The sequence below is a fragment of the Platalea leucorodia genome, assembly GCF_965183815.1.
Source record: "Platalea leucorodia genome assembly, chromosome: 8".
Taxonomy (NCBI): Eukaryota; Metazoa; Chordata; class Aves; order Pelecaniformes; family Threskiornithidae; genus Platalea; species Platalea leucorodia.
In genome coordinates this window covers 9,726,943-9,742,983 of record NC_138830.1, presented here as the reverse complement: position 1 = coordinate 9,742,983, position 16,041 = coordinate 9,726,943, and positions in this window count along the sequence as shown.

The following is a 16,041-nucleotide window of genomic DNA, read 5'->3' as shown; positions in this document are numbered from 1 at the left end:
GACGCAGTCATGCTGGGCTTGTCCCCTGCCCACGGATTGCAGAGCTCCACGCTCCGGTGCCGCGCATGGGCACACAGGCACCCACTGCCCCCCTGGCAGCACGTGCTTTCTAACAGAGATTTCTCTGTGAAAGTGGGGTTGGTTAAAAGAGCAAATGCTCAAAAATGCATTTCCTTCCACTGCAAATAACAGCCTTTTGTAGGAAACTGAACTTTCTTCAAGGCAGTGACTGAGAAATGGCTCAGCTATGGAGTTAACTGCTAACTCAGCGGAGAGAAGGGTGCTGGGGCCAGGAAAGCGTTGCAAAGGCGGATGGGCGCGGGGCAGCGGCAGCGCAGAGCTGGCACGGCGCCTCGGCTGACCCAGCGAGCAGCGAGCAGCCGGGAAAGTGGAGCAGGGAGAATGCAAGGGGCAAATGCCCAGGAGAACACAGAAGCAACTTCTGAGCTGTAGAGCAGATAGCGTTTACTATCGGACATCATTATCCAGGGTTTGGATTATTGTAGTGCCGAGGCCCTACCCTTGATATCAGGCCACCCAAGCAGACAGAAGGGACTGATAGAGGTGGGGAAGGGACGATCCTGCACACAGCCGAGCATCCTGAATGGATTCACCAGAGACTTGAGGCACAGCCCCAGCACCTCTGGAGGAGGACCCGCTCGCTTGGTCTCTCTGGGACACAGCTGGGAGAAGCTCTTGGGGGTTACACAGTTTTTGTAACAAATATTATGCTATTATTAATTTCAGAATTAAAAAGTACTTCTAAGAAACCACACAAGTTTAATTCTTTGCGGACTACTTGCATGGTAGAATTTGAACATCCTCAGTATAAACACCTGAGAAGCTCAGTCATACATGGAAAATAAATAAACTCTGCATTGTAAAGGAGAAACGATTTATTTGTTTGATATTGCTGAGCCTTTTTTATGGGAGATTCATCAAACAGCACTGCCCTTGCTGCTGTTATTTCCTTAAAGCCTCCACTGACCCTCCCACGAGCGAGCAGTGTCAGTGCTGGCCCTGGTGACCGGCAACAACTCAGGCTCAGGCAAACCCCGCCTGGGCTAAGCCGGGACAGGGGTCCAGACCTGCTGCCTCCCACCTTGCTGGGTGGGTGCTGTGGTTGCTGGACCAATGATGCTGGGCTCAGGCAACCCAAAGTTCATCGCTCCCCCTTTGAAGGCTGTGCTCAACATGGCGATGTGCATGTCTGCATTGAAGAGAAGAAACTGCGGTTCTGTTGTGGCTGCTTTGCCTGGGCATAGCCCTGCTCTGCGTGGCCCCACTGGCACCGGCCGCCCTTTGGCTGGCTCCTCCCTGGGCTGAAACGCATCGAGCAGCAGTGTTGGGCATCCCCAGCACAGCCAGAAGCTGCTTCTGGTGATGTGGGGGTGATGTGTCTCACTTGCCACCCTGAGAAACTTTATTCCACTCCAAGAAAGCTTCTGCAGCAGAGAGAAACCCCTCCCAGACCAGCAGGTTCCTTCAGAAACATAGATGACTGCAAGATGAAGTCACACAGATTCTGTCTCAGCATACGGACAGACCGGTACATCCCATGTAACTCATAAGAGCAGTACGTTGTATGGATTTTGTTCCTGCTCCAGGAGAGTTGTGAATTAGTGGCGCTGCCATGCAGCACATCCCGGGGGACACACACAGCTTCAGCAGGAAACTTGGGACCAGCACGGGCAGAGATTGTAACGCCCTGGTTAAAAATAATAAACCACTTTGCTATAGGGAGGGGACTGTACCTATGAATTTTAGTTTACAAAGTCAAATGTAATTTTTACAAAAAGAAATCACGAATTATTAGCCCCTTTGGATAATTTTGTAGGTGCTGTTCAGCCATTGGCAGTTGGAGGAGCTGGCAGACCCTGCGGGCAGGGGAGGCAGCGGGGCAGGTCAGCACCTCTGCGAAGGGCCCGGGTTGTGCTGACAAGGGGCAGGAGCCAGGATGGAGCTGGGTGTGCAAACGTATAATTATTTTTTCCCCAAAAACTTCCATTTTCCTGTTTTCTATTATATTCATTCCATAACCAGTGATGTCCTCTACCGCCTACCTCCACAGCAGGTGCTCAGTGTGGCAGTGCCAGCTGGGGACCACCGGCTGGAGCTCAGTGCTGAACCAGCCCATCCCCATCCCTGTCCCCAGCCCTGTCCCCATCCCATCCCCAGCCCAACTGCAGGCTCCATACAGGACCCCAGGACCTGGCCGGGCACAGCAGAGGATGGGTTTTGCCTCTCCGTGCTCCCCTTGGCTGCAGTTAGGCAAATAAAACATGAAAAATGGCCTTGCAGGGTTTTTGTAGCAATTACCAACGTGGCGACAACAACCAGGCCAGATAAATCAGCACGCCCAGGCTCTGCCTGTGCTTTCTTTTGAGCTGCAGCTTTCATCTGCCTCAGCAATGTGTCAGGACACGTTTGGCACAAATAAAAAAGTAAGTTGTTGTTTAACATTCTTGTGTATTACTGAGCGGTGGCAGTGATGCTTCCTGTAAAACATATCTGCAAGTGTGGCAAAGCTGTTTGATATTACAGCCTTATTTAAAACAGCATTTAGATAGTAAAAGCAGTCATTTCCCTCCATCCCCACATACCAGCTACCCATTAAAATTCCTTCTCATGCTCTTGCACAAAGACTAATTTTGGCAAGAGCCTGACTTGCCCTAGATTTTTAAAAGACTACTTGTTTTAAAACAAAGTCCTTTGGGGAAGGGAGAGAGCTGGGAGGAGGACTGCTTCCTCTCCCTGCGCGCCCCAGTCCCACAGCGGCCCCGACAGCCCCTGGTCCCATCACCCCCCGGCCCCGACACCCCCTGGCCCATCACCCCCCAGCCCAGGTGGGTGCAGCATCCTCCTCCTCCTCCATTGAGGGGGCTCCCAGCCCCGCAGAGAGGTGCTGGAGGGGAGCGGGAGCTCTGGGCACCGAGCAGGAGGAGCTGGGGGAAGGATTGAAAGGCTGCCGTTCACCTTGACATTTACATGCTAAAAATAAAGTTTCCAATGTTAAACGCTTTTTTAAAAAATGATGCCAATATTCAGATATTACTTAAGGGACTCAATTCAGAGTAAAAGCTCCAGTTTTATAAGCCAGTGCTCGCTACCATCCGAATAGCTTTTCACCAAAATGATCTTTTATTTCGAAGTTGTTTCCTCTCCTTCAGGCACTGGGTAAAATGTCACTTGACAGTGGTAACTGAGCACAGCAAAAATCAGAAGAAAAATGACCTACAGGTGTCCAATGTAACACCGCAGAAAATAGGTACAGAGAGACCCATGGAGGCGAATTAACAACTAAAACCTCACTTCAAGCAGATGGAGAAGGCTGACTTGACTGTTTGGATGTGATTCAATGAAAATGTTCTCTAGCCTTCCCTTTCTGCATGGGGAATAAATCTGCAAAGAAAAACATTTCTCTTTGCTGTTTGCTGGCAGGACTGGTATCATACCAGCGATATCTAGCATTGCTATGGCCAGCTTCATATGCATTTCTTGATAAGTACACGGAAAAGCTTCTTTGGCTGGCTCTGGGATCATCAACAAGCTACTAAACCGAAGAGAGGTTAAATACCATTGAATACCAGTGAATACCATTCCCCAGTAAATGGCTGTATAAACAGTTGCCCTTATTGCCTGTACGTAAGGCAGTAGATCTGAATTTTTGGCTAGCAAGTCTCTGCAGCACTCCCATCCCAGGCCACGGTGCCCTGCAAGGGACGGCTCCACAGAGGGATGCTGCCTTTAAAACCTCCACAGGGGCTCGCGGGAGTCCTGCCCGCAGCCGGGGACGGAGCCCAGCGCAGCTGCAACACCCGCCTCCCCGCTCCCAGCTGCCAGCCGAAATTCACCCCATCATCCTGCACCGGGCTCAGACAGCAAGAAGGGGCCAGAGCTGGTACCCATGCTGTCACCCGTGGGCCGGATCCATGGCTGCTGGTGCTGGCAGAGAGGCTCCAGGTTGGCTTCATGGCCCCGGCACACGGCCCCGAACCTCCGCCAGTTTAGTCACTGGCTCTGCTTGTTTAAGCCCTCCTGCAACTGATACTGGAAGGGATGACTCAGCCCTAAGTATAGTTATCTGTACCCAAAATAGAGCCGATCCCTGCCTGCAGCTCGCCTGGCTCACGGTGTGCATGTCAGCCCTGTAATGACTCCTAAATCAGTGGGAGCTAAAGGTGCGATGCAGAGCGGCAGCCCGCAGGCAGCAGCAGCACGGGCTCTTCGCCTGATGAGGAAAAATCACCAGCTGTCCTGGAGAGGATTTTGAAGTAAACCTTCAAAATGCATTTTGAATTCAGTTTCCTTTCCAGAATTCCATGAGTACCTTACATTTTTATAGAAACAAAAGCTTTCGGTTGGTGCTTTTCTTAATCAATTTATACTAACCAGAGAGCTTATGAATAGGATCAATTTACACTGCACCTAAAAATACACCATCAACTACATACGCACATATAGGGCATGTATAGATACATGTGTGCGTGAGTACTTAAAATTCTAAGATCCAATTGTAATTTATACTATTTTTTTTATGACACATTTGAAATTGCTTACTGCAATACTCAGCCTCGCAGGGAGAGAAGTTTTACAGCTTCTCTCTGAGATGGTTCCTACCACCCTCATTTGACAGCGGCTGAAGAAACAGGTACTACTACCAGCATGTTCCCCCGAAACCCCGCACACTGCCTGGGACTCGGAGCCGCAGCCCCGGGAATTCGCGGTGGCCGACAGCACGTGGCAGTGAACCCAGCCCCATCCGCAGAACAGCCCCGCTTCCCTAAAGGTCTGGTATCCCAGTGACAAACCTGCTGACCGACTGCGGCTCTTGCAGCAGTTACCGTAAGCATTTTAGGATTTCAAAGTTAGAAATTCCCAATACTTTGCTGTAAAGGGTGGGGAGGCAGAAAACACAATGCACTGGCAATGCACAAATGGTGCTTTTGTAATTTGCCCAGCACGCCATGAAGCCCCCCCATGCCGGTAACAGTCAGGAGCAGATCTAGAAGCACTGGTAAGTTCACACTGGTGGGAAAACTCCAGGAGGGAAAGGAGAAGCTGGAGCCACTCAGCCCCGTCGTCCTTTTTGTCAGCATCCGACGCCAAGAAGATGAGGGGCTGCGTTCTGGGCTCTGCTTTGCCTCTTAGACTGAATTGTTTAAAATATCAAATAAAAGATTTTGCCTCTTAGGCTAAGATAAGCTTAAACTAAATTGTGACAGGGCCTACCTCAGCAAACCCTAGAAATAATTTGCACGTTGTGAAATGCTCCTGCATCGCATCAGTGCAACCCTGTTGCCAGCAGGAGAGGCGCTGGCTGTGCCGCTGCCTCGCCTGCCCTCACCCCTGTGCTATGCCTAATGGCAGCTAGTGAATAGAAACCTTGGGCTTAATTACTGCATTATGACTAACCTCACTGTCATCACTACCTGTAATTAAATGCCAGATTTAATATTTGAAGCTGAGCAGATGATAGGGCAGGAACAGAGGCCGCCCAGAGGAGCCTTGCCGGTGCGCGATGTTTCCCAGCCAGATTTCGGAGCCAGGGTGCTTTCAGCAGCAGCCGCCAGCTCCGCTCCTCCCGCACCACCAACGCGCAGGCAGGACGGGGTGAGCCCGTGGGGCGGCCGAGGGGGCTCAGGCAGGCTGCGGCCCCCGGCCGGCTGCCCCAGGGTGCTCTGCATTGAGCTGATGGGAGGGAAGAGACCCAGCCTGATGCTGGGAGGGAAGAGGATTTAGGAAGTAGAAGTCATATGGCTTTAGCCAAAATGAGGACAGCAGATTCATTTTACCATGGCAAAGAGCAGTGAATTACTTATTTTATACTGTTTTTCTCTGCCTTCTGAGATACCCTCATCCTGCTCAGTGTTGCCAAAGCAGCAGCTCCTCAGTTTGCCTGTGTCGGTGCCTCTCGAGCTGGATGTGCTGCACCTTGTCTGCAGCAGCAAAGGCACCTTCTCAGCGCGAGGCACTGAGGGCCCCGGGACGCTGGGGCTGAACCAGGCTGTGCACCTCCAGAAATACCACGGGACACTGAGCTGAACCGGGCTGTGCACCCCCAGAAATCCTCTGGGATGCTGCGGCTGAACCAGGCTGTCCACCTCCAGAAATCCTTGGGATGCCAGGCTGATCCAGGCTGTGCACCCCCAGAAATCCCCGGCTGGGAGCCGCAGCAGCACGCCCACCGGGCTGGGGCTCCTCGAGAAGCTTTTGCTCTTCTTTCCTAGTAATACTTTTAAGGGTATAAATATGCATATGAGATCACTCAAAATGAATCATATTTCAGTGTCATCTAATTATTAGTTATATTATATATTTGCCAGCTCATATTGTAAACAGTTGCTTTATATAACATATGGAGAAGTGTGTCAGGCTGCCAGTTGTTAAGAACTCTGCTTTGAAAATTATTCGAGTGTGATGCTTGTTTTCATTGACTCCAAACCTGTAAAGTTGTTAACATGTTTTATCCAGTAAAATGAGGTGTAATGCAGATGCAGTTGTCATGAAACCTTTTGAACTACCCTCTGTGCATGAAGGAGATAATTTCCCAGATGCCTAATGCCCTTGCTAGCACTGATGCTGTGATTTAAAGAAAAGTCAACAGTAACAAAAGGAAAAAAAAATGTCCCTGTAACACTATTCAGTTTTATGCAGGAAGCATGTGCCAGGCCTGGCACTGCTTGCCCTCCCATACATCTGCTTGGACTCTGTCACTTGCAAACTATCAGCTGATCCTGAAGACTCCTGCTCTCCTTACAGGCTACAATTTGTCATTTGCAGACTTTAATGTAAAAATATGTAGGTGCAATCTGGAGATGTGCAGTTCCAGGTACAGAGCAACAAGGGTCAGTCCAAACCATTTAGGAAGGGGCAACGGTGACAGGTGCTCCACCGCTGCGCGCTGCGCACTGTCACACACAGACAGCAGAGAGCCACTTCAATCTCTAGCAAGGCAGGAGGGCAGCATTTTGGTTCCACTTTGAGAAAGGATATGGGGTTTGTGGCGTGCAGCTGAATGTAACAGTCATCGTCTGTCACCGGCTGGGAGCAGGCGGGTGCCCGGGTGCCCTCCCCAGAGCCACCACCCCTGTTCCCGCCTCGGAGATGCACACGGGTGCTGCAGGACGGACCAGGTCTGGGCTCCCAGCCCCAGAGCTCAGAGCGGGGCCTGGCAGCCGGACCTCTCCGCTGCCTTCCCACCACTCAGACGGGCCTTTGCCAAGCCAGCCCCTCTGCCATCTGGTTTTGTTCTGCGGCTGCTCAGACCAGCCTCAGCAGCAGCGCGGAGGCACAGCCCGGATCCCAGCTCACTCCCACGGCTGGGCTCGGCGGGAGCAAACCCAGCAGAAATGCACTGATTACTAAAACACGAGGGGCTGCCTGGGTGGGCATTTCTCGGGATGGAGCGGGATGGCAAGGGCTGTGCAACAAACCCTGCACGCCCCTGGCTGCGCGGAGCTGCATCCACACCCCTGGGCATACAGCCCTCGCAAGCGGCTGCGCTCATCAGCTGCTTTGAGCTAGCACGAGTTTATCCTTAGCCCCATGGAGAAGAAAGCAGCCTTGTTTTAGGAGAGAGCTGTGCTGTGTGACAAGACTTTGTCCCCTTTCATGCTCATGCTGGCAGAGGAGGTTGGCTAGCCCAGGGGCTTGCCTTTCCTCCCAGCCATGGGCATGCTGCTCCCTGTCAGCAGGGATGACGACTGTGGGGAGCAGGGAGGGAAAAGGTGGTGGTGGAAGCAGCTTGTCAGGGCTTTTGGGTAGCTGTATGGAGAGATGCATATCATGGATTTTATTTTGCAGAACTTGCACTGTGAGTTCAGCACACACAGCACACACAGTGTGCCCGGCACACAGGCAGTGAGAGGGAAGGGACGGAGGAGGCAGGTCAGCCTCTCTGCCGGGTCAGAGGCAGCGACACACACAGGGCCCACAGGGTCTGGAGGTGACGGTGCTACCACCCACCCAGCAGCTGCCCCGGCTGGCAGCTGTGGGGGCAGAACTTGTCCCCCGTCACCCCCATGGAGCCCTCGGAGCCTGGCCAAAGCGGTCGCCCTCAAAACAAGGAGAAGTTATGCAGGAGAGGCTCTAGGGATCGCACGGACACTGCAAGTATTCAAATGGGCTTTACTGCGGCTGGCGAGGAGCCTTTCTGGCTTGGAAAAGGGAAAGACCACAGCTTTTATTTCCCCTCAGACTTCTGGGCTATTTTAAAATAAAAGCAGTTCTGCTCCAGCCCAGTGCAAGTCAGTAATTACTCAGTCACCAGGAAAGCTGGGATGCTGGGAGACAAGTGGCACATGCTCTGACGAGCTGCTCTCAGCCTTTTCCTGGTGACTTGATGTCTCGTGGCTTGCAGGGAGAGATGTGTGCTATTATTTCAACTTTGTTTTGACTGATGATGAGAGGGAAGGGAGTGCTGGAGGCTGCTGGCATTGTTTGATTTAAGTAACTTCAGGAGAACTTCTCAGTGCTTGTCTTTGCTCACATAATGATCCACGGTGCTTCATTAACTGTCGCCTGTGTCCTGGCACGTCAGGAGCTGGTTATTCGGGAAGTGGTGCAAGCCGGCGGGCAGGCAGCCCTGAGAGGTGCCGAGGCTCCGGTGCCGGCGTTCCCCTCTGCAGGATGCCCTGAGCCCGGCTGGTTACTCTCTGCCTCTCCTAAGCAATCGCCAAAGCCACCACGACTGTTTCAACCTCTCTGGTCATTGTATCTGAGCCTCACTGCCTTTAGCATCTGTTTCCCTCTCCAGCCCTCCCCTGGGCTAGGGGAACGCTGCCACCAGGAGAGAAGGGGATGAGGAGTGATGGGGATGCCCCAAAACACATGGAAAGTCTGTGGAGCAGCAAAGCACTGAGTCAAAAGCACTAACCACCGCATCAGCTCTCTCAGCCGGGCTGGAACTATAAAAGCCACTTAACTGGGATATAAACTTTCTCCAACAAATCTAATACATTTGTCTCAATGCCAAGTAATCATTAAATGAACATAGTCCAAAAACCACATTAGCACATCCTAACCAATGAGCCCCAGGGATGTCAAGGGCAGCTGGAGAGAAGGGCTGCGAGCTCCAGCCCAGCCTACTTGAGCTGCAACCTGTCCGGCACAAGGACATACGCTGGTGGTAGACAGACCAGGGTCACAATGTGGGACCAGGGATTCAGTCTCAAGACCAAAGATACAAAGGCCAGGCAGCACTGGCGGTGTCCCGAAGCCTGGGGCGCCGGCACAGCCCGCCATTCCCCCGGCACCCTCAGCACAAGTAGTGATGCTCAAGGCAATGTCAACAGACAACTGCTGGTGTAAGGTAACTGGTGCTTTGGACAAATCCTTCACAGCTTCTGGAAAATAAGCAGAGAGAGGAGCTGAGGACGAGAAGTGAGAGCCACCGGCGTGCCCTAGTAGAGCCATCGGAGGAGTGGCCCCATGCCTAGCTGCATCCCACGCTGCCTGCAGCGCTGCGGTCTGGCCCCTTCTCCTCCCCACTGCTTCTGCTCCCAACACGGTTCCCCTTACCTATAAACTCTCCACAGAGATTTTGAATCAGTGATAATATGTGCCGAAGCGTATTCCCAGCTGGCAGCGCGACAGAGGAGCTGCATTATCGTTCCTGGCTGCACTTTCAGCTCAGGCAGCGAAGCGTGAACCGGCAGACGCCCCCCCCCACCAGCGCTCCCCAGTTTCCCAGCCTCCCTTCAAAACGTCTTCCCAAGCCCCACTGCTGCCACCAGAGCTATATTTAGCCACTGGCTGTCATGCTCTCTCTTAACTGTCTGTGTTAAAACACTCGGTAAGTGTTTTACTGTTTAGCTCTGTTTAGTCAGAGCTAGGTTTAGAAAATTTGGTTAATACCTTTTGCATGGCCCGTCGTTAGAAATGCCCACCAGTGGTGGCAGGAGGCTGGCACGCGCGTGCCCTCCTCCGTCCTCGAGTAGCACCCAGTGCTTTCATCCCCCCTGGCTGCCGGTGGGCTGGGGGCTGCGGTTCCCCGGGCTCGCTCTGCTGCGGGCGGCACCTTCCTGGCTAAATGGAGAAAGAAGAAAAAACTGTGATCTTTCTTACTGGATTTAGTACTGGGTGGAAGAGCTCTACATGGCTGCAAACTGACCTGGACAGTCCCTGAATCAAAGCTGCTTTGTATGAGATACTAATGAGGCAGAGAACAGTTGTGGAGGTGGAAGCCAGGGCTCCCTCTGCAGCTCTAAGACATGACATTTCTCCTGTACCTACCTGTCATTTCCACCGCCATCACTGTGCTCCAGCAGAGCCAGGCACCCCTGGGACATGCCGTAGGGTTATGGAGATGAAGCCATACACAGCTTGTCTTCAGCCACCTCCCGCACTTGCCTGCGCTGCCCTGCCGGCAAAGAGCAGACCTGGCTCCCCTCTCCTGGGCGTGTAATGTGCTAACGATAGCGGCGTTGATGGCTTTGGACTCTCAAGTTCACTGAGATCCTCAGATGTGTCACCCCAAGGCGAGTTCTGGGTGGGCTGGCAACAGGACCCCCGCTGCCCCCCGGGCCCAGCTGCCTCCAGCCGCTCAGGAAGGGGCTTTGCCCCCCGCAGCAGCCCAGCAACGCGGCCAGAGGTCATTACGCCGAGGCACTGACACCAGCCGGCCGCACGTGGGTAATGATTAATGGCTGAGCAAATGTCCTTCGCGCTTTTAGCATTTAGCACTAACCTGGTACTCAGTGAGCATCAGGCAAAGCAACAAATAAATACACAGAAAGTGGAATTCCCTGTAAAACACACAGGTACGGCTGTCCCACGGTCATGGTCATTGACTCTAAGGCTCACATTTGGAAAGGATACACAAATACTGATACAAGTGTGATCTCCATTTTCAAAACCACTTAAAAGGCTACAGTTTAAAAAATAAAACAAAAATAGAACTAAAGGTGTTTCTTTAGCAAGGACTTAACTGAAGCAGAGATGATTAAGTGCAATCCATGGTATTTCCAACTACTTAATTAGAAACAGGACACTGTAGGAAATTATCATACCACATCACTTCAGTAAAAAGCTTTTCAATAAAAAGATTAAACATGTCTATAATGCATGAAGATATGAGCAGGTTATAATTACTATTGACCTCACCTCATCAGCAGTATTTAATTGATGTCAGGGTCTTTGTCTGCTTGTTCAAGTTAATCAGCATCCTTGGTCCTCCAAAGACCACATTTGCAAACCTCTAAGGAAGCAGAAATCTTCCGGTTTTTTTTTTCTCTCTTTTCTTCAACACGTTTCTCTGAAATGCTGGCATCTCTGGCTCTGCCAGGGGCACTCACTGCCTGTGTTTTTAAAATAAAACACTAAAATAGCTGCTCAGAGCCACCTCCTGCCACTTGTGTTTCCCAGCCACTTGCAGCATGTTCGGTTTTTCTGGAAATGTAATTTTACACTTTTGGGAATGAACTGCTCCCAAGTGGGCTGCAGGTGTCACACAGGGTTTTTTCCAAAACCACACATGCCAACCCGGGTGAGGACGCGAAGGGTGGGACGGCCGCCAGTGAATGCCAGGGCCCCAGACCTGCGCAGCCGCCGGCCCCCATCGCGCCCCGCCGCTGCAGCACGCCCCACCGGACCCCGCGCCCCGGCAAAGGGCCGGCGGCCGACCTCGCGCTTTTATAGATATGCGCATATCGAGGGTTTATAAATATGCTAGGAGCCGGGTATGCATATGTATGGGCTGCAGCACACGCCGAACGGGAGGTGGGTTGGCTCCTGCGGGCTGTTCTGCTCCATTGCAGGCATACATATTTATATACAGATTTTTTTTTAAATATCAGATTTTTTTTTTCACCCTGCTGGCCACCAAGGAGCTGAATGCCCTATATAACGGGTGTTAAAAGCAAATCAGTGCACAGACTTTTAAAAAAGTGATGCTACAGTTGAAGAGACAGGGATTTATGCTGTGCTCAAGTGCGGTAAGTTCGAAGCGTACAAAGCGTACAAAAGCTCGTGTCCAGACTCCAGGATGGAATAATCACAGGCAAACTTCTCTTAAATGGAACAGATTATCTGATTATACCAGAATCAAACAGAGCCAGGACCAGGAAACTTCCCCTTTGACACTGCCATACCTTTACCGTAAAAGCTGTTATGGAAAAAGAACCAAAACCCCAGCAGTGAAACATTTCTCTTGGCCTTGAGCATCAAGCTCAGCTCTGGTTAAATCCCAGGTGCTGGGAAGGGATGGCACCTCGAGGCGTTGGGTGCTGCCTGGGGCTCCCCACACCTATCCCGGCTGCATCGGGGAATGCATCCAGGGAATGTCCGGCAGAGATCAGGGTGGAAGATGTGTCCCTCCACATCTCCTTCCCCCTTCCATCCCACCCTGCAGCTGCACAGAAAGCAGATTTGGAGACAGGGCACCCGTGGCTAATTCAACAGCAAGGTCAGGATTGCAAGGTCTTCTAAAATTACAAAGCAACTTCTCCACTGCACCTTCCCTTGTGTTAAGCTGATTAGAACCATATAAAAAGAAAAAAAAAAGTAGCTTAATTATATATTTTAGCAAAGCTTCTTTACCAAATACATTCAGGAGAAAAATACCTCTTTTCAGAGGACCTGAAACTATTAGGAGAGATTTGCTGCAGGAGTCCATCCTCTGCCCAGCTCCTTACAGCCACCTGTGTGTCCTGGGTTTCGTTTAGCTTTTTATTTATTAAATACTCAGGAAAAATATGTCATAACTGTAATGGGCTGAAGCAAGGAAATGTCAAACAAGTTCTGTGTCACCTCCGCCAGACACAAACCCACTGTTAGTTTAGGCAAGTCCCACTTCGCATAACTAAAGTTTTTTGAATCTCTCCTGCTTAGAAAACCTCCTGACTTTTGCCAACCTCCAGTTGAACTCCATGAGAAGCAGTGTTTCTGCCAGCAAGCCTCGTGTCCTGGAATTAAACCTCGCCTGGGTGACGGACTTCATCTGCCGTGAGCAGCCCCGAGCGCTCACGAGGACTGACCGGGCGCCGGTGCTGGCAGCTCCCCGGCTCTTCCCAAGCATTCCCATTTCAGACCTCTGCTGCAACATAATCATGCAAATTATTAGAGGCTTACATTATTTCCTAGAGGTAAGTGTTTGATTACAACCCACAATATTTGAATCAGCACTGCAGCCTCCCCGGGGGCTCAGGGAGCCCTTGATGGACAATCACACGCTGTTTGCCAGCACACGGCTGGGCAGCACCTCTGTGAGCTGTGAGCAGTGCCCGATGCTTCGCACCGAAACTCTAGCAGGAAACAAAACCCCATTACGGGACAACGTTTATTCTATTTTTGCACTTGCCAAAACTGTGCTTTCAGCTAAGGACTACAAAAGCTAAAAATAAGTAAAGAAACAAACTATTAGAGACCTATTGTTCAGCCAGTGTTGGAGCACGGAGCGCAGCTGGGAGCACTGGGAGGGCTGGGAGCAGTGGTGCTGCCATCGGGAGCAGAGCAGCTCCTGCCCCACTCTGCCTGCAGCAGGGACCGGCTCAGCCCCACATCAGACCCCACGGCATCTGCCAGGCGAGTGACCCGTGTCCACACAGGCAGCCCGGCAGTCACAGGCACCAGCCGTAAAAAGGAGGGTCAGCCTGGCCGAGCGGTCACGGAACAAACCCCTGTGTCAGACCCTGGGCAGCTGCTTCCGCTACTCTTGATCCCTTCGAAGCAGCCCATTATCACCTCTCCCTTCAGCCTTCCCTTCTCTTCCCAACTCCGTTTCTCCCAACATTTCTTCCCAAGCCAGCTTTTCCACACTCCCTATCACTCTCACTTCGCCCCCCGGACTCTCCGCAGCAGGTTTGCATCTCCCCGGGCGCAGCGCCCACAGCCGCGCCTCGGGCTCCGGTTGCACTTCAGCTAACATTTATTATTGCACAGTAGATGGGGAAAAAATGTTATCCAAGGGATACCACACTCCCACGGCTGCTTTTCTTGCAATAACACTGCATTTCTGGCTCCCATTCAGCTCCCGCGCTGCGGCAGCCTCAGCCCCCTCCTGCCGGGCTGCCGCCAGCCGGGGCTCGGGCTTCTGTGCCGGAGCCGCACTTGGCCGTGCCGAGGCTCGCCAACAGCACAGGCTGGATCTGCCACTTGCCTACTGCCTACACAGCCATAGCTGGGGCCTGTGGCACAGGGGCACGGTGATCCCCTGCTGCCCGCCCTGCCCGCCCTGCCTGCCCTGCCTGCATCTTGGACTCCGTCCTCCCCTTCTAGCACCTGAAGAAGGAGCACATGGAGGAAAAACAAAACTTCAAACTACTTTTGTGCTTCACTGGTTTGGCTCTCTGGGGCTGATCCCATTGAAGCTCGGCTTCCCACAGCCTCTCCGGGTGCTGGGAGTGAGCATGGGGGCCCAGGCTGCTGGCGACCTGCCCACACCGCCGAGCAGGATCAGACCCGGGCTGCAGCCCCTGGCTGGCCGGAGGGGACCCTGCGCAGAGGCTGGCCTCAGGGGACAGAAAGCAGCTTTCTTGTAATTAAAAAAAAAAAAAAAACCAGGCTGTGCACACTGTGACCAACAAAAGGAGCAAAACCTCCCCTACCACCCTGGCAGGGCCCAACAGGGTTTGTGTCCAGCTGCAACGCACCACTGGAGTCTGACCGTGCTGGAGCAGGGCAAAAATTTCATTTCCAACATCATTTACAGCAGGTTGCAGCAATTCCAAAGTCAGCAGGCTTTCCAAAGTAAATGAGGGAAAAAAGTGCTGTTGATTTAGAAGTTGTTTTGTGCTGAGAGCCAGAAAGTGGCTGTTCTCTGCCAATTACACTTTTATCACAAGCCTGCTATTTATTTTGGCATGCTGTGACTTGGAGGCATGCTTGAGACCCAGGTGCATCACAACATCCCGACAGGGCAGTACTCCCCGCTGCTCGCAGACCTGTACCAGGGACTGAGACTTCTCCTGACACCTCTGACCCTCAGAAGCGTGGATGACGGCTACCAACTATGTCAAACATGGCCAGGGGAACGGTGCCCGCCTGCCCGCCCCGGCCCCTGCCAGGAATTGTGCCAACTCTCCGGCCATGCTGTCCTGTCTTCAGCTTGTTGGACCCCCAGGAGAAAGTGCCTTCGGGTGCTGGGCTGTGCGGGAAGCTGGATGGAGTGGTGTCTGGGACCTGGCACCAGCAGTTTCCCAAGGGATACTTTTATTTTCCATAGGGCCAGAATAAAACTGCATATGGGAAAAGTCAAAAACGATTAGCTGGGATTGTATCCTGAAGGTGCAGATAGAAAGCTAGTGGTGAAAACCTTCCTCCTTGGTGAACTGGGATTCCTAAGTCTTCATACATGAAGATACGTCCAAAAAGGCGAGTTTCAGGTTAAATGTCCATTAGTGCAGTCCTTGATCTTAGATGCCCTCATCAGCCTGGAGCCAGGTTGCATTCCCCAGGGGCTGAGTGCCACAAGGTGAACGTTCCCAGTTTTAGAAAAAGAGGACAAGGGCTTTCTCTGCCATTACCAAACAGGGAGCTTTCTGCCAGCCCTACGGAAGCAGAGTGAGGTATTCTCTCTCATTTGAGAAGGCAATTACTGCCGCATGCCCGTTTTAATCACAGCATCACTGTGCAAGACCTCCAAAGCGCCGTGCCCTTTCTGAAGGATGCTCTCCTCGCACAAGGAGTCGGCAGAGCCCAGCACGGGGGAGCGCCAGGGGAAGGGCTTGCCTGCAGGGCTGAGAGCAGTGGACCCAGCAGTGGCTGCAAGCTCTGGCTTCCACGGCAGCAGAGGGGAGAAAGGCTCTTGGCTCACGTTGGGGATAACGTGATCTGACCAGAAAGGGAAGGGACGGAAAAGGTGTGTCCAAGCGACAGGGGAGTGCCAAAATTAAAAGCGCTTATATATTCCTTGCATAGTGAGAGCATAATCCTGCCATCGCACAAGACACGCTGAACACCGCAATTCGGGACTGGAGCAAAACAAGGTGGGTGTAAAGAGGCTAAGAAAGGAGTCGTGATGTTTTGGTAAAATGTAAATTAGAGCTCTAGCAGCGTGCTCTGCAAACGGCAATCCGGATGCAAAAGCAAATATATTAGGAT